We start from the raw sequence: 18,680 nt of genomic DNA, 5'->3' as shown, positions 1-18,680 counted from the left end.
TCTCTCTCTCTCTCTCTCTCTCTCTCTCTCTCTCTCTCTCTCTCTCTCTCTCTCTCTCTCTCTCTCTCTCTCTCCCCCGCCTCCATCTCTTCTCCCGACCCACTTTAATTCTCCACCCATCTCTCACAGACTCTTAATCACGCCTCGACATTCCCATGTCCTTACCAGATTTTCCCCTCTTAACATTCTCGTCCCGAGAAGTTTAGTTTCCAAGTAATTCGCGTTGTTAATGACCGTCATTTGGGCTACCCGGTAATTAAGAAGAGAATAATGATAAGTACTTAAAACGATTAAGGTAACAGTAATGTAAGTCCACACACAAGAAAAAAGAGAAAAACTGTTGAGGGTAATGGAATTACTTTCTAATGGCATTGGGAGACGTTTACACGCAAACATTTACAGATTTACATCCTTAAGAGCATTTCATTTACAGCCCCCCCTCCTTCATCTTCCATCCTTTTACATTCCAGACCCCCTCCTTCCCACGGACTCACATCCACACCTCACCAGTGGGTCTGGAGCCTGTGGTCTGGAGGCCTCTGGAGGCTCAGGCCTGGAAAGCGTCATGGTGTTGATGCTCCCAGTGAGGAGGGAGCGAGAGAGAGCTCGGGAGGTGAAACAGTGGGGGGTCATGAAGGCGAAGACAGCGAGGAAGGAGTGCCTCAAAAACGGGCTCTGCATAGTCAAGTGTATCTGGAGAAGTGGAGAGGAAGGGGGGACAGTGCAGGTTATATGTATGATGAGAGAGAGAGAGAGAGAGAGAGAGAGAGAGAGAGAGAGAGAGAGAGAGAGAGAGAGAGAGAGAGAGAGAGAGAGAGAGAGAAAGAGAGAGAGAGAGAGAGAGAGAGAGAGAGAGAGAGAGAGAGAGAGAGAGAGAGAGAGAGAGAGAGAGAGAGAGAGAGAGAGAGAGAGAGAGAGAGGCAATCAAAGTGACATATCCTCGTGTAATCTGATATTAAGTTCAATGCCAGGGCTATATTTCTCGTTAACACTTCTTCCCATCTCCCCTCCCTCTTGGTCACAGAAGAATCAATCTATCATAATCATGACCTCGCCAGGGGTTCTGGGGAAGGAGGAGGGAGGAGGCTGGTGTTGAGGACTTAATCCTACAAATTATATAGGGGAGGATTTGACTGCCAGGGAGCAAGGAATATTGATTAGCTTACTCAAAGTACTGCCAACCTGATTGGATTCGGTGTGATTCAGCTGCCTAGCTGATTCAGTACTGTGCAGTTCAGCTGTCCAAGAACTTTTAGCTGATCTGATTCGATATGATTTAGCTGTAGAAAAAAAAACTTTAAGCTGATTTGATACTGTATAATTTAGCTGTCCAGAAACTACCAGCTAACCTGATACTATATAATTTAGCTGTCCAGAAACTACCAGCTGACCTGATACTATATAATTTAGCTGTCCAGAAACTACCAGCTAACCTGATACTATATAATTTAGCTCCAGAAACTTCCAGCTGATCTGATACTATATAATCCAGCTGTTCAAGAACTTCCAGCTGACCTGATACTATACAATTTAGCTGTCCAGAAACTTACAGCTAACCTGATACTATATAATCCAGCTGTCCAAGAACTTCCAGCTAACCTGACAATACATGATTTCAACAATACGTCTTCGATGTTGAGGTGGCGAACTTCCTCTTCATAGAAAAACAAAATGACCCAGGAAGATCAACTGGAGAATTTAGTGTTTCTATCACCATCTCAATACCTATGGTGAATCCAGTCCTCCACGTAGTGGGTTGAACACGTTCACAAATCAAAGCTCTCCAGCTGACTGGAAGCCTCCTTTATATTTCCCCAGAACACAAATCCGTGAGTCCACAATTTCCCACAGAGCTATATGACCTATCGCCATCATCGTAATCCTGAGTTAACTCCCGCGAAAATTGCCTAGTGTTGAAGTAGGTCTTCCACAGGAAGATAGCAAGTTCCATACACCTTCAAGTAGGAGTGTGATGATGACCCGTCTACCATCATGTGTCGTTAGATTTCATCTGTCGCAACTCAGGGTGACGCACGATCACTCTGGCCCTCACCCTCTATGACTTCGACCACATCCACCACATGACTTCGACCACGTCCACCACACCACCTCATAACCATCAGCAAAAGCCAACGCCCCTGGGACCATCTACTGACGACTGGAACCTTGATTAACAGGAGACGACCCAGAAATTAAGCCTTAATGAGTTCTTACAGACAAGAGCCACACAACCAGCAGCAACCTTAAGAGCATAAATTACGATAAGAAAAAGGATAGAATATATATGTCATTAGAATGTGAGGCGCTTCTTCAGCACGACGTAACGAGGCAAAGTGCCACGTCTTCATTTTTGCGACGCTGAAGTTGGTCATGCGGTAACAGACGATCGAACTCCCCACCAACTGGCTGGTCTGCACGACCTCACAAACTGGCTACGTGGGTCTGAGAACTTCTAGTGGAGTGGCGATTTTTTTTTGGGGGAAAAAAAGATGTAATGTTCTCTCTTCCTTCTCTTATTAGAGGAGATAGAAGAACGAGAATGACGAAGGTGACAGTTCAACGAACGGTTTAAACACTCAAGAGTAAAGCCAGCCAGCGTCTTGAAATCTCACACTGCCGACGGGCGATATCAAACAACACATCGATGCTCATTCCTCCAAAAAAAAAAGAAGATAATCTTGTTGCATCTGAGCAATGGACAAGCCTACAGGATAAGATGGTAAATGAAGAATAAAATCCCTCCGCATCCTAGTATTTAACATAGATTAGAACTATCAAGTGTTTACATAAGGTGGAATAAAGAGAAGGAAGGGGACTTGTTGAATTGGCAGTGTCAAGTTAGCATAAAGTTAACAAAGTTAAAGTCTTACTGTACAGTGACTCTACTCCACAAGTCTGTCTAGCGAGAGCTTGATGACACTATGAGGCACCATGACAGACTGCCACATCATCACTACGCGAGAGTCTGACAGTATAAGGGACCGTGACAGAATACTGCATCATCACTACACGAGGGCCTGACACTATGAGGCACCGTGACAGAATACCACATCATCACTACACGAGAGCTAGACAGTATGAGGCACCGTGACAGACTGCCACATCATCACTATACGAGGGCCTGACACTATGAGGCACCGTGACAGAATACCACATCATCACTACACGAGAGCTAGACAGTATGAGGCACCGTGACAGAATACCACATCATCACTATACGACTCCATGGACACAGACCTCTCAAAACAGATCCGCTTCGTAACGTATGGGAAGGGAGGAGACTCTTGGCTGCTCTATCCTTACCTCATCCCCGACCTTACCTCACTCCTCTCAGAAACGGGAATAGACAGAGTTCAAAAAACAGTTAACCTGTGGATCAATGAACTCTCTATTATCCACCTATCCCCACGCATCCTGGTAGTCTACCTACCAGCCAGATGTAGGGAGGTATCGATGGTGTGGGTGGCCAGCCAGCTGGATACACACGGCCCCGTGGTTGTAATCCTATTCGGAGACATTCCCTGTCACCCCCGAGTCCTACAAGACGAGCTAATGATGGGTTTTACACCCTCGTTTTCTGCAGATATCGAGGCCTATTATCAATAGTGATGATGGTCCGATATTGGCCAGGACGCGGGTAACTTAACTGCTCCTTAAAATAGGAGGCGGGGGTGTGTTCGACGCTGATGGGAAAATCAATAGGCAATAGTTAATGAATACTTCTATATGTCAGGTGTTATCTCTTTCCCCCCCCCCCCCCCTCAATACATGATCGCCGTTTCCCGCCTTAGCGAGATGGGCGCCGAGAACAGACGAAGAAAGGACCACATCCACTCATATCTAGTCTTCAGCTGATGTGCGTAATGTACCGAAAACCACAGCTTGGGAAAGACGGTACGACCCTCGATAAAGACGGTACGACCCTTGAGTATGACGGTACAGCACTTAAGAGTGACTCTTGAGCACGACAGTACGACCCTTGAGTACGACGGTACGGCACTCCAGTGTGACCCTTGAGCACGACGGTACGACCCTTGAGTACGACGGTACGGCATTCCAGTCTGAGCCTTGAGCACGATGGTACGACCCTTGAACACGACGGTACGACCCATGCAGTGTGACGGACAAGATCCACCACAAAGGCTTTTGTGGTAGATAACTATTAACCCAACCCAGCTGCAGTGAATGAAGTTAATATGTTTTAGATCAGTGAAGAAAACAAAACTGCTCACACATTATACAAATGAGGATGTCTTCGCGTTGCTGTTATACTCCCAGTTCAACCATCATCCTCCCGTATATATATATATATTTCTTTTTCTTTCATACTATTCGCCATTTCCCGCGATAGCGAGGTAGCGTTAAGAACAGAGGACTGGGTCTTTGAGGGAATATCCTCACCTGGCCCTCTTCTCTGTTCCTTCTTTTGGAAAAAAAAAAAAAAAAACCGAGAGGGGAGGATTTCCAGCCTCCCGCTCCCTTCCCTTTTAGTCGCCTTCTACGACACGCAGGGAATACGTGGGAAGTATTCTTTCTCCCCTATCCCCAGGGAATAATATATATATATATATATATATATATATATATATATATATATATATATATATATATATATATATATATATATATATATATATATATATATATATATATATATATATATATATATACACTCCACTCTCAACCTAACTCTCACAAACTGTGCTTCCCTATTTTCCTCATCCACTTCACCTCCAAGACCATCATCGTAATGGTGGCAGATGGCACGACCGAAGATCTCTCAGAGCCGGACACCCCCAGCTGCTATCATGGTGAGCCCCATTGACTCTTGAAGGTTGCAACAGCTCGAACAACATGACTAGTGTCAGGTACATATATATATATAAACATACGTACAGTAATCCTATGTTAAGGGGCGCAACACCTGGATCTGTGATCTGGGCAATATCGAAAGAATCGACACATCTGACAGATCTCGAGTGCCATCCATTCTTAGAAGGTGCAATACTACCATGGTCCCACTCCCCTGTTCCCTGTGGCGGCAGACAGGGTTTTACACAACCCATCGCTCGCGTGTATTAAACGTTTGCATTAATGTATTGCCAACGATCGCCTCCACAACCCTCCGAGACCTTCTTCAGGAACGAAGTCGTCCTAGCCCCGCCAACCCCAACCCGCCCCCTTCTCCCCTTGGGCAGGTCTGACGCTGGGCCGACACACGGACCATCCTTCTTCGTGAGAGAGAGAGAGAGAGAGAGAGAGAGAGAGAGAGAGAGAGAGAGAGAGAGAGAGAGAGAGAGAGAGAGAGAGAGAGAGAGACAGACAGACAGACAGAGAGAGATTTTCAAAGCCTTAAACCACGCAGGCAAATAATAATGTTCCGATGGAGCCATTTCGTTTCCAGGGGAAACTATGAAAATTGCAGCATAAAACATGACTTTGGTAAGTCCCGACTGGCCTCTTACTCATTGGAAGCTTACGAGTTTATACTGGGGTCGCGTCCTTTGCCGCTATTAAACATACGTCTTAAATAAATCATTACGAATATAGATCGTCTTACTTTGAGGACCTTTTTTTTTTACAGTTTCATTAAATTTATCTTTATGATCATTGATAACCTATTCCTTGTCGAACAATCGTATCCTCATCTTTACGTCTGTCTTCCAAATGTTTGCGACAGTTTCGCTCGCCACTGAGCTGGTGGCCTTTCCATCTAAGATCGCCCGACCTCATACCAGCCGCTGTTATGACAATGGCTCTCTCGATCCAGCGACACAGGGGTGAGGCCGGTGATGTGGAGATGGTGGAGGTGAGGGGTGTGTGGTGTGGTGAAGACTGGAGTGCGATGCAGGTCAGTTTGTGGGGCAACATAGGGGGTCGGGTAGGTGATGGGAGTGTGGTGGTGATGTGAGTTGGTGGAGGTTTGATCGTGGGGAAGATGTGGTTTGTGGGACATGAAGCTGTAGTTCTCCTGCAGTGGAGTTCTTCCTACTAGCTATCACAGATCGAGAGAGAGAGAGAGAGAGAGAGAGAGAGAGAGAGAGAGAGAGAGAGAGAGAGAGAGAGAGAGAGAGAGAGAGAGAGAGAGAGAGTGGCTAGAGCATCCATGGCTCGACATGGTAATGACTCCGTCTGCCATGTCGGTACGTCCAAAAGCGAAGAGCGTCTCTAGTGTCTCCCTCCAGGCGCTGCCATGGTATATGTATATATATATATATATATATATATATATATATATATATATATATATATATATATATATATATATATATATGTATATATTTACCAAAAGCACCAGCGCCTGACATTTCCCATTTACTTCTTACTGGTATGTGTTCGGCACTCGCCTAGAAGGTCTCTGTGGCCAACCTTTCCAAATATTACCACATGTGTTCTACATCCCCATATGTAGGAGCAGATGTCTCGTAAGGAAACAGGTTATGCCATGTACAGAAACAGGTGTGATGTACAGAGAGAGATGTCATGTACAGAAACAGGTACCACGTACAGAAACAGGTGTCACGTACAGAAACAGGTGTCACATATAGAAACAGGTGCCATATACAGAAGCAACTGCCACGCACAGAAACATGTGTCACATACAGAAACAGGTACCACGTACAGTAACAGGTGCCACATACAAAAATATGTGTCACGTATAGAAACAGGTGCCACGTACAGAAACAGGTACCACGTACAGAAACAGGTGCCACGTACAGAACCAGGTGCCACGTACAGAAACAGGTGCCACAAACACAGTCAACTCTACTAGATATTCTCACAAATGATTCCAACTGTGTCCTTTAATTTTACTTCCTTCTGTGTAAGTTTAGTGTCCAAATCAAAGTCGTAGACTGTTCGCCATATGGTGATAGGCGCTGTGTTCTGATGGCCAGTATGAACATCTATCTATACTACAGCGTATCAGAGGACAGTGTTATGAGATGGTGAGACCACTTACACACAGCGGAAAAAAATTATGACTGAACTCAATAACATATTTTTTTCCCGCGTGATTCCAAGAGTTTTCTCAGACCCCTAACTTGCCTCATAGTTTAAAAAGAGACCCATTCTCTTCGTCGGTATTACTATCTTACTATCTGGTGGAATTCTCTGATACAATGCTGTTCTCTCTCACTTTTTTATCATAAAGCCACGGCTGATATGTGGATTCTGTTACTGATGAAATTTCATCGATACTAATTTGGTACGCGAGGTAAACACTGAGTTCAGGCGTCTATAGAGATTGTAGAATCTGATCTTATGTGGGACAGATCCCTCATGCGGTAATGCGATCCCAGGATCTTTATAGACATTAGAACTCACTCGACACGTTAGCAAAACTTGGATTTCAGTCGCATTCAAACGTAACAATAACACAGGGACATAGGCATTCCTAAACCCTACAGACGACTTCTTCTGTTATGTTACGGCGTCAGTCGGTTCGTATATCGACTCACAAACCAAATCAAACTCTATATAATACGAATCAGCGACGGGTGAATGTGTATGAATATATATATATATATATATATATATATATATATATAAGCCCTGTCTAAGAAAACTGAAAACTGTTGGAGCAAGAGGTATGACCCTCAAATTCCACGCTATATCATCGCAGTGTGAGAAATCCAGTGTCACCTCCATAGTCAAAATTGCCGGACTAAAACACGTTTGTCCATTAAGTGAAAAATAACAAATAACGAGTTGATCTATTCGACTTATACTGTGAGTAATCCTACAATCTTCTGTTCAGAGCGATAGGATGAAACGGCCTCTCGACAAACTTCCATTACAGTTTCGTACATCATAATGTATGATTACGAGTCTTTGATGTAAATCTTGAGCAACCTTTACGGTAATTTAAATCCATTTATTTAAGCTGTATAATTTACGACTCAAAATTATCTAGTCTTTCTCGTATTTTCAAGAACAATGGTTGTCAAATCTAAAAGCTTAATCTAGATTAGTTAATCTTCGCAGTGGCAAAGAATTCGTTTTCTCTATTAAGAGGACTGGTTCATAGAAAACGTCGTCTTTTTATGGGCAACTCCTGTATGTTCCAACTAAACGCGTTACAATTGATCAGCTTTGAATGCTCTACAAACTAAACACACTTCCTCATTATTTGTTTCAAAAAGCGTAACTTTGCTTGAGATTTTCTCTTTGAGTTCTAAGCGTAATCCACTTTCGATCTTTGACGCAACTCTTCCCTGCACACATATATACATATCCATACTAACAGTTCAGTCTCACCTAAACATGCCCGGTGTTTAATTCTATGCAAAAATATTAAACCCATCCCATCCAAGCAGCTGTTTTTCTTTCTCTTTATACAATATTTTTTGGTCCTACAAAACAGGTCATACGAGTGGTAACTGTAGGAAATGTCAGACCTTGAACTTACCTTAATATTGCTATGTTATACATAATGCTAGTGGATCAGGTGACGATTTTGATGAATGAAGTTTATATATATATATATATATATATATATATATATATATATATATATATATATATATATATATATATATATATATACACTGCATAGCCATAAAGTACCTCCTAAAATCACATGGAATGCCTTCAAAGGGTGTCCTTTTCAGGCGTGTCAAATACAATGGAACTGCTAGGTACCTATGTCAGGTTCCATCTCTCCTAAGACATGTAGAAAATGGAAGAAAACCACAGCTTCAGTTGAAGAAAAGGGGCACAGAAGTCAGGGTGGAGGAAATCCATCATCACAAATGGATGGAGAGGGATACACAGGCGAGGGTGTAGGATATCCATCATCACAAGTGGATGAAGAGTGATACACAGGCGAGGGTGTAGGAAAGCCATCATCACAAGTGGATGGAGAGGGATACACAGGCGAGGGTGTAGGAAAGCCATCATCACAAGTGGATGGAGAGGGATACACAGGCGAGGGTGTAGGAAAGCCATCATCACAAGTGGATGGAGAGGGATACACAGGTGAGGGTGTAGGAAAGCCATCATCACAAGTGGATGGAGAGGGATACACAGGCGAAGGTGTAGGAAAGCCATCATCACAGGTGGATGAAGAGGGATACACAGGCCAGGTTGGAGGAGACCTATCATCACAGGTGGGAGAAGAGGGGCGTCGTCAGGTGGTACTCACTGTTGTGAAGGTTCTCCTCCAGCGGGATGACCACGTTGACGGCCATCTGGGAGTCTGGAACAATGAGAATAACCATGTTACTGTCTGGCTACACCCACCCCTGGCTGAGGCTACACCCACCCCTGGCTGAGGCTACACCCACCCTGGCTGAGGCTACACACACCCCTGGCTGAGGCTACACCCACCCCTGGCTGAGGCTACACCCACCCCTGGCTGAGGCTACACCTACCCCTGGCTGAGGCTACACCCACCTCTGGCTGAGGCTACGCCCACCCCTGGCTGAGGCTACACCCACCCCTGGCTGAGGCTACGCCCACCCCTGGTTGAGGCTACACCCACCCCTGGCTGAGGCTTTGAATTAAACCTTCAATTTCCCTCTTTTTTTTTTCGATGCCTCCACGCCTCTCTATTGGCCTTTGACACACCGCCAAAGGGGCTTTAAAGTAAACCTTCAATTTGTCTCTTTCCCTCTGGTTGTCGCTATGCCCTTGTAATGGCCTCTGACGCCGCCAAAGGGGCTTTAAATTAAACCTTCAATTTCCCTATTTATTTTTGGGTGCCTCCACGCCACTCTATTAGCCTTTGGCACCGCCAAAGGGGCTTTAAAGTAAACCCTCAATTTGTCTCTTTCTCTCTGGATTCCGCTATGACCCTGTAATGGCCCTTGGCAGCATCCAAAAATAAACAGGGAAATTGAAGGTTTAATTTAATTCCCCTTTAGCGGCGCCAAAGGCCATTACAAGGGCATAGCGACAACCAGAGGGAAAGAGACAAATTGAAGGTTTACTTTAAAGCCCCTTTGGCGGTGTGTCAAAGGCCAATAGAGTGGCATGGCGGCATCCAAAAATAAAAAGAGAAATTGAAGGTTTAAATTAAATCCCCTTTGGCGGCGCCAAAGGCCATTACAGGGGCATAGCGGCATCCAAAGGGAAAGAGACAATTGAAAGGTTTACTTTAATGCCTTTTGGGGTGTGCCAAATGCCAATAAAGTGGTTTGAAGGCATCCAAAAATAAAGAGGGAGATTGAAGGTTTTATTTAAATCCCCTTTGGCGTCGCCAAAGGCCATTACAGGGGAATAGCGGCATCCAAAGGGAAAGAGAAAACTTCAAAGTTTACTCTAAATCCCCTTTGGGGATGCCAAAGGCCAATAAAGTGGCTTGAAAGCATCCAAAAATAAAGAGGGAAATTGAAGGTTTGATTCAAATCCTCTTTGGCGGCGCCGAAGGCTATTCATGGGCCATAGCGGCGTCCAAAGCGAAAGAAATAATTTGAAGGTATACTTTAATGCCCCTTTGGGGATGCCCATAGCCAATAGAGTGGTGTGGCGGGATCCAAAAATAAAGAGGGAAATTGAAGGTTTAATTTAAATCCCCTTTGGCGGCGCCAAAAGCTATTACAGGGGTATAGCAGAAGACAACCTGGAGGTACAGCAGAAGACAACCTGGATGTACATCAGAAGACAACCTGGGTTTCAGCAAAAGGCAACCTGGAAGTACAGCAAACAACCTGGAAGTACAGCAAACAACCTGGAAGTGCAGCAAACAACGTGGAGGTGCAGGAGAAGACAACCTAAAGGTGTAGCAGAAAACGTGGAGATACAGCAGAAGACAACTTAAAGGTACAGCAGAGAACAACTTGGAGGTACAGAAGAAAACAACCCGGAGGTTCAGCAGAAGACAACCTGGAAGTACAGCTGCAAAAATCCTGGAGGAGGAGGAAACAGCTTGGAGGTGTAGCAGAAAACAACCTGGAGGTGCAGCAGAAGACAACCTGAAGATGGAGCAGAAGACAACTTGGAGGTCCAGTAGAAGACAACTTGGTGGTGCAGCAGAAGATGACCTGAAGATGGAGCAGAAGAAAACCTGGAGGTATAGCAGAAGACAACCTGTAGGTGTAGCAGAAGAAAACCTGAAGATGCAGCAGAAGACAACCTGGAGGTACAGCAGATGAAAACCTTTAGGTGAAGCAGAAAAAAACCTGGAGGTGAAGCAAACAGCTTGAAGGTACAGCAGAAGACAACCTAGAGGTGCAACAGAAGACAACCTGGAGATGAAGCAAACAGCTTGAAGGTACAGCAGAAGACAACCTGGAGGTACAACAAAAGACAACTTGGAGGTACAGCAGAGGACAACCTGGAGGTGCTGCAGAAGAAAACCTGGAGGTGCAGCAGAAGACGACCTGGAGGTACAGTCGAAGACGACCTGGGGTACAGTAGAAGACGACCTGGAGGTACACTAGAAGACAACCTGGAGTTCACCAGAAGATCTGTAGGTACAGCAGAAGACGACTTGAAGGTACAGTAGAAGACGACGAATAGGTATAGTAGAAGACGATCTGTAGGTAGAGTAGAAGACGACCTGTAGGTACAGTAAAAGACGACCTGTAGGTACAGTAGAAGACAACCTGTAGGTACAGTAGAAGACGATCTGTAGGTACAGTAGAAGACGATCTGTAGGTACAGAAGACGACCTGTAGGTACAGAAGACGACCTGTAGGTACAGTAGAAGACGACCTGTAGGCAAAGTAGAAGACGACCTGTAGGTACAGCAGTACACGAAGATCAGGTACAGCAGATGATGACCAGTGGTTACAGGGAAACACAACCTACAGGTACAGTTGAAGACATACTGTAGGTTCAATAAGAGGCAACAGGTTACTATATAGTAAGGCATATCAAGGGGTCATAAATAATGGCAGTATTGTTAAAAAAGAAGAATTATCATTACATAAGATCCCATCTGATAACACGTTATAGGATACTATAAAGAGACTTAATATAAACCTTATACCACGAAACATATGAAAAACGTACACGTGAGTGAAATCCACTGGTCTAAAAGATGATGATAAACTCAGCCTATGTAACGCAGCAAAGGAGGAAACATTACTAAAGAGTGAACTCTTAAGAAATATATGATCAAATCTTCCTAACATTTCTGTGCTGACGTCAAAACCATTTTAAAATCGACGTCATCAGGCCGACCTAATCATGGAACAGTGACGTCACATCAGGTGACGTCACCAATATACATATAAATACAACGTGTAAAAAAGTTGAGATGAAAACTTGGACTGGAATCCAGAGGCGTGTTAACACTCAGGTCTGAGGCCGACGGCTCCCACCCTCCCACCCGCTCACGGTCTCGGTGTCTCTATGTACTTCACCCTACCAACCAAACATGTTGACGTCTTTTCTGATAATATACGCTCTATATCAGATAAAATTATCTATTTCTTCATCAAAATGATCATACAAAGCTCATTAAAGTTTCTTTTAAATAAACGTATATGAAAAAATATCTCGACACGTAATCACGTAATCAAAGTATATTAATGTTCATATGTAGAAATGTACAGCTTCTACGTCATGTATAGATAACATAACTATTCACTCATATCGTCTATAAATTTCACCGGAAGTAAAGCATGATAAGGATTTGAAGAAGAATCACAAGGGAACAGCTCCTCCCATTTGCGTCCTGGGTTTCGTTCAGTGATTCACCGCTGGCGTCAAACATGTCTTATGATTTCAACGAAAACTTGCTTACCTCGTCCAGGTCATCGAACATCCTCAGTATGACTTCTGTTTCCAAATGTATAGCAGTATAATACTTTGACCTCCATCTGGCTGTCTCTTGTGACGAACGCTTGTGTGTGTGTGTGTGTGTGATCGTCATGGCATCGACAACTGAATGTTTACACTCTCTGAATGTCTGTACACCACATGAAGAAAACGCTTTAGGATCATTAGCCATTGTTCTTATATCCACTGGTATGTCAACAGTTCTCACACTGTAACACTAAAAAAAACAGGTTTAAAACCATTGTACAAACACAGACACACACTGCCTTCCTCCTTACACCACCAGTGCTCCGGGTTAAGTGACATAAACATCTGACGTCACATATTTTGAACGGAGAATGTATTTGAGGAGGGTAACTACCCTAGATTACTAATGGCTTTATAAAAACGTCAAGTATTGCCACCACTGGCACCATCATATGGATAAGCTCGTAACTTGTAAAGGAGAGCGTGTAGAAAACGGTTAGGGTAAGTTAAACTTTCCCGTGGGTTGACACAGTAGGTAAAATGTGCTTAATGGGAAAGCGATCTTATACTGATAATCAAGTGCTTTGATTTTGACCATTGTATCAGTATGTATACGATCTTTTATGGCGTTACTGTGACCAACAACACCACCTTTTGGAATCTTTTAAATTTCTGTGGAATTCATTATCATTTCTTTACTGAAACTATCAAAACAAATTGTCATCAGCGATGTCAGACGCAGGTACAGTAATATATCTCACTTTCGTGATAGACTGGCACCACACTAGTCTGGGAGAGTGATATTCCCCAAACAGATCTTCCTTGATTGGACGGATATGCCAGTCATATGATCAATGGTTCATCCTCTAAAGACGCAGATAACACGTATGAAAGCCAGATACAAAATAAACCAGAATTGAACTTATACACAATACTTCGTATGTACGTTCCGTTCGTGTGACAACCCTGTGAGAGTTAAGCTACCATGGGACCCTAAGTACTATATCAAAACCATCAATTCCTCACACTTAAAATTAAGCATGAAATTATAACGCTGTATACACAAATTCAAGCTGATCACGGAGTCGATAGCATGCTGGGTTAACATTTAATAATGCTCATGTGGAATCTATGTTTCTAAATATCTTGATACCTCGATCCCCTCTAGCATTTGACGCCATAATAGTCACATAAATATTCCAAGCAACTCACCTGTAGGGCAAAAGCATATCCAGTTGTGAAGTGTCTAGTTCACGAAGTGCATTTAAAGGGTCTTGTCATCACATGTGACTTGCCCTTTGTGCACCGAACATAATGAAGGAATTCATCAGGGAAGCAGTCCTCCAGGTCCTCTGGATATGCCTGTTGCAACCTTGCAGTCATTTGACGTATTTCAGAGGTATCCTTTTCCTTCAACAATGCTCACGTCACTCAGTACACCGACACTGGTACTGACAACTTAATACAAAGCCTTTTCCCAATCCAGTTCTATAGTCAGATGATTAACGATTGTGTAAAAGACACCGATGTGAAATTGGCCCTTGCCAAGTGTGGCTGAGTTGTGCTTCTATTGTCCTTAATACACCTTATCCTCCACTAACAACTCATCTTCCGGTTCGTAGCTGCAACAGTGAGAACGAATTTCTCTTATTCATGCAAGCAATGTCATACACTTTGGTACAGGTCATAAGTGTACAATCCTTCGCTTGCAACAGCTTCCTGTCATCATTGGCGTAATAAGGATTGTAGGACTTTGAGGCCAGAATATTCTGGCTCTCCCTCCACCCACCTTCCTTGGGTTCTGTGAAGGATATAATGAGACTATGTCAAAAATACACAGTATTCATTTCTAAAAGTAACTGCACAAGCTTTGAACATTTCCAAATTCCTGGTATGTTTGACATAATCATGAAATCATAAAGGAATGATGATTTAAGGAAATTCGGATCATCTCATTTTCAGAGCCGCCCAGGATATTAGGCCCTTGGACAATCTACAGAAAATCAAATTCTCTTACAGTATTTACGTCAATATTTCTCCCAACAGGAGAATGATGTGCTTTATATCAAACCAAAGTTACTAGAGCAACGTAGCCTTCACCTAGAGTGACAGTTGGAGTGGTCATGGGGAGTCACTGTCTGTGTTATGGTTAATCCAGTCATGCCTGTGTACTGACCAGCCCATCCTTATCTGTGTAGGGGATGACCCACTACTCTTTGTGTACTGACCAGCCCACCTTAACTAGTGTATAGGGGAACAAACCCATGTTAGTGCACTGGCCAAGTTCCTCATCTCTGTCTCACACCAGATCTACATTCAGAGTGTGCTTCTTAATATCACAGTGATACTCCAGTGCCTTTCTGTGCCTGCCATTATGATATCCTACACAGCAACCTTAGTTAAATTTTTTGTGGTCATTTTGATTCTATTAAGACCTTTTCACAAGCATATACATAGTTGACTCAAACTTTGAACTATAGAACACTAGAATAATCAAGTATAACTACTGTAAGTCTAATTCTGTGAGATTTGTCTGCAAAATGTGCTGTGGTTGATCCACATATGAATATATTTTCTTAAATCATAATATGCAGTTATTAATTATACTGACCGCTGAAAGTTGTAACTCGTGCTGGAATATAACAATATGGAAATCCTGACTTACAAAAGGACCAGGACATTGTAACACACATGTGGACCGACATATGAGTGTTTTGTGATGATTGAGAATTGATTATTACTAAGTCCAGCATATGTGACCTTCTACCACCAGAGTCCTATATTTCCTGGTGGTCTGTGGGGGAACAATGTTTGACACACCAAGCATAAAAGCAGTGGTGTGTAAGCAGCGAATAATGCTTGGTATATGAGCGTAATAGTGCCTTAGATATCAGGGAAGTGTGAATGTCTCAATGGGATAATTCTTGAGTTAGCTTGGGTACTGGGAGGGGCCAATACACTACCACCTGAGCCCTCCCTCTCACTGATGGCAGAGTCACATAATGAAATATGGTCAGAGTAGTATGCCTTCAATTTGCAGGGGGTAACGGGAGGGGCCATTACTCTACTACCTAAGCCCTCCCTCTCGCTGGTGGCAGAGGTAAGAGCACTGGTACCTGAGTAACCCCACCAGTGATGGACACCTGGCAATGAGAGAAACATGACCTAAACAGTTTTAATAGTATGATGATCCTATATTATATTTTGCTTAACATTCGGGGAAGAGCCCCTTTCAGACTTGTCTGGCGCACCTTTTGATGGAGGCTGTATTCCACTTAAGTGGAACAAAGAATTAATTGCGCCAATACCTAAGAGCAATGTAGGTTTCTTAAGATATTTTTTACCTTGTTTCAATGAAATAATGCAAAGAATAGTATTAAAAAGATTTTTTGTATACATAGGCAGGTCATCATCCCTGGCAGATTTGGGGAGATTTTATGTAGTTGCAATTGATATATCCATAGCTTTTGACAGGGTTTGGTGTTGGAGTTTCGTCTCTAAATTCCCCTTTTCTGGTATTCAGGACAAGAATATGATAATGTCCATCATACTTTCTTTACTAACAGGTTTCCATGAGAATGAAGCAGAGCAATTGTAGCACCATGATAATCTTTACAAAAACAAATGTAAATCTGGCCAATCTATCTCCATGGTTGTTGAACGATCAGCCCTTTCTCTCTTTCTCCATTAATAGTAATAACCTTCAAGGTTCTGTTCCGTCTCCTACACTTTTTCTCAAAGATTTCCTTTCTTCTACAAATAATCAAATGCACTCGTATGCTAATGACTCACAACTACATTCCTCCAGGTCCTTCAAATCTGCTCCACCTTCTCCCACTCAAGCTGCCTCTTGCCTAAACACAATTTCAATAAACTCAGACTTGGACATGATATCTCATGGGGTAGACGAAATCTGGTTAAGTCTAATGCCCCCAAAGCTCAGTTTCTGCCCATTTCTCAGTTGAAAATTCCTCACAACTTTTCTCTCTTCCTTAATGGATCTGTAATTCCAGCTTGTGACTCAATGAACAAACTTCATATTACTGTAACATTCACACTATTCTGGAAAACTCACTTTACAGATATAACCATGTCTACCTGTAAGAAACTGGGAGTCCTATTTAGATGTCAAAATTTCTTTTCTTCTGAACAGTTGCTATGTTTATACAAAGGATTGATCTGTTCTTGTATAGAGTACTGCTCTTACATCTGAGGTGGCTATGACTATGCATCCTTAACAGAGCTGAGATGAAAGCAGTCAGACTTATCAGTTAACCTCAAAACTTGACCCACTTGCCCTAAGCCGCAATGTGGGTTCACTTTCCCTCTTCTATGGTATTACTATGGTCTTTGCTCCAAAGAGCTGGCCACTTGTGTGTTCCCACCATTTACTGGATCACGCAATACTCGGAAAGCTGCTGCATCACATAATTACTACATGGCCACAGGCAACTCAAGGGAGGGCTGTTTTGATAATTGTTTCTTTCCTTACACCTAGAAGGTATGGAATGCTCTACCCTCTTAATAACTGTGACCTGACACTTTAAAAGACTGGTCTTTCACTTCCTCAAAAACTCATAAATACTTTTCCTTTTCAGTAAACTCTCATCCATGAATGGAACATCCAACATTAAAAAAATTAATAAAATAAATAAATAGACAAATACATAATAGTAATACCTTCCTAAAAAAAAATTGCATTATTCTAAGTTCAATCTAAAAAACTATCAATAGTACAATAGTGAGGGAACTAGAAGTATATACATAAGCTTATCATGAAACTGAATGGCAGTTAACTTTTCCACAATCAACTTTGATATTCACACAATAATAAAGGACGACAGATATGTTCAATAAATAAAAATCCCATGATATCAAAATATTCAATACAGTGTTATCTACAGAAAATTACCAATACTTAGATCAGTTAGATAATTGAATCTAATGACTGATATATAATGGACTAGAGCACAAGACATGGGAAGTAAATCATAACCCAATCATGAAGTTCTCTATCAGTGAATAGAAATGAAAATATGCCACAGAGAATACGTATATATCATTAAAAAACTGAATAATAATCATCAGCATCTTTGTCATTTGTGTAATGATGAAACATAAAAATCCATTACCAGACTGAAACTGGATTGTAGAACTAAGAGATATAGTTCAACTCTTTAACAGTGTACTACTACAAGGTCTTCATGAGTGTTTTTTGCTGTACTTCTGTACAGCTTCAAAACATCTCAGAATATCTTGGTGGATGTGCAAGAACAAAAGATCAGATAAGCATTCTTCTCCCATATGATATTCTGGGAGCTGTCTTTACCTGCCTAAGACCTGCAAACAATTGCTCAGCTTTAGCTTCAATGATGGGAAGCGTACACAAAATCAAAAATGGCATGTCCAAGTTAGGAAGGCTGTTACATTTGTCTTGACATAAGCATGACTTGAAGTCACAAAGGTCATTTCCTTCTTCTTTGACTAGTAACACTGCCAAAGCATGAAAGGATGGAAGATGGGGGTCAGGTGTATTTTCTCTGAAAAGAGGGATTTAGATAATGATAATGAACATAAACCTGATTTTCCCCAAAATTTGCTTTGCTCTGAAAAATGGCAATGGGCAAATAAGACAGTAATAAATTCATTATGTACAATTTTCCAGGGAAATTTTTCTTGGACACAGCCAAAAAATTGGAGCTGGAATGTGCATACGAGAAACAGAGAATCATTAATGATCATGTCATATTCTTACCACAAGTCACATCACATTGGGAGATGTTTGTGACCATAAAAACGATTAAACAGACAGCTACATCCTAGAATCTTGATCATGGTCTCAGTTTAATAACTGGTAGTAAACTGACCATCGTTAAGAAAATTAGACAAAATTATCAGACAAAATTATTTCTGCTTACTCTTGCTGTTTTTTTTACCCCTAGTATACTGACTGAAGATGAATAAGACAGTGATGATGAGACACA

The 18,680-nt window shown here is 42.4% G+C and overlaps 1 protein-coding gene and 1 long non-coding RNA gene across 12 annotated transcripts in view; both read right to left on the bottom strand.

The window, feature by feature from the left end:
• Positions 1-14,475, bottom strand: part of LOC139746183 (uncharacterized) — a 47,219-nt gene extending 32,744 nt beyond the window's left edge. The window contains exons 1-2 of the long non-coding RNA XR_011712094.1: positions 13,909-14,475; positions 9,146-9,199 (exon numbers count right to left, since the gene is read on the bottom strand). This is a non-coding gene — a long non-coding RNA (uncharacterized lncRNA). The remainder of the gene's footprint in view (positions 1-9,145; positions 9,200-13,908) is intronic.
• Positions 1-18,680, bottom strand: part of LOC139746178 (putative neural-cadherin 2) — a 760,037-nt gene that overhangs the window by 184,194 nt on the left and 557,163 nt on the right. The gene's annotated exons all lie outside the window — the stretch shown is intronic.

This window comes from Panulirus ornatus, chromosome 64, assembly GCF_036320965.1.
Source record: "Panulirus ornatus isolate Po-2019 chromosome 64, ASM3632096v1, whole genome shotgun sequence".
In the NCBI taxonomy this organism is placed as follows: domain Eukaryota; kingdom Metazoa; phylum Arthropoda; class Malacostraca; order Decapoda; family Palinuridae; genus Panulirus; species Panulirus ornatus.
The sequence above is the reverse complement of the archived record's forward strand: the minus strand, read 5'-3'. Positions and strand labels throughout refer to the sequence as shown.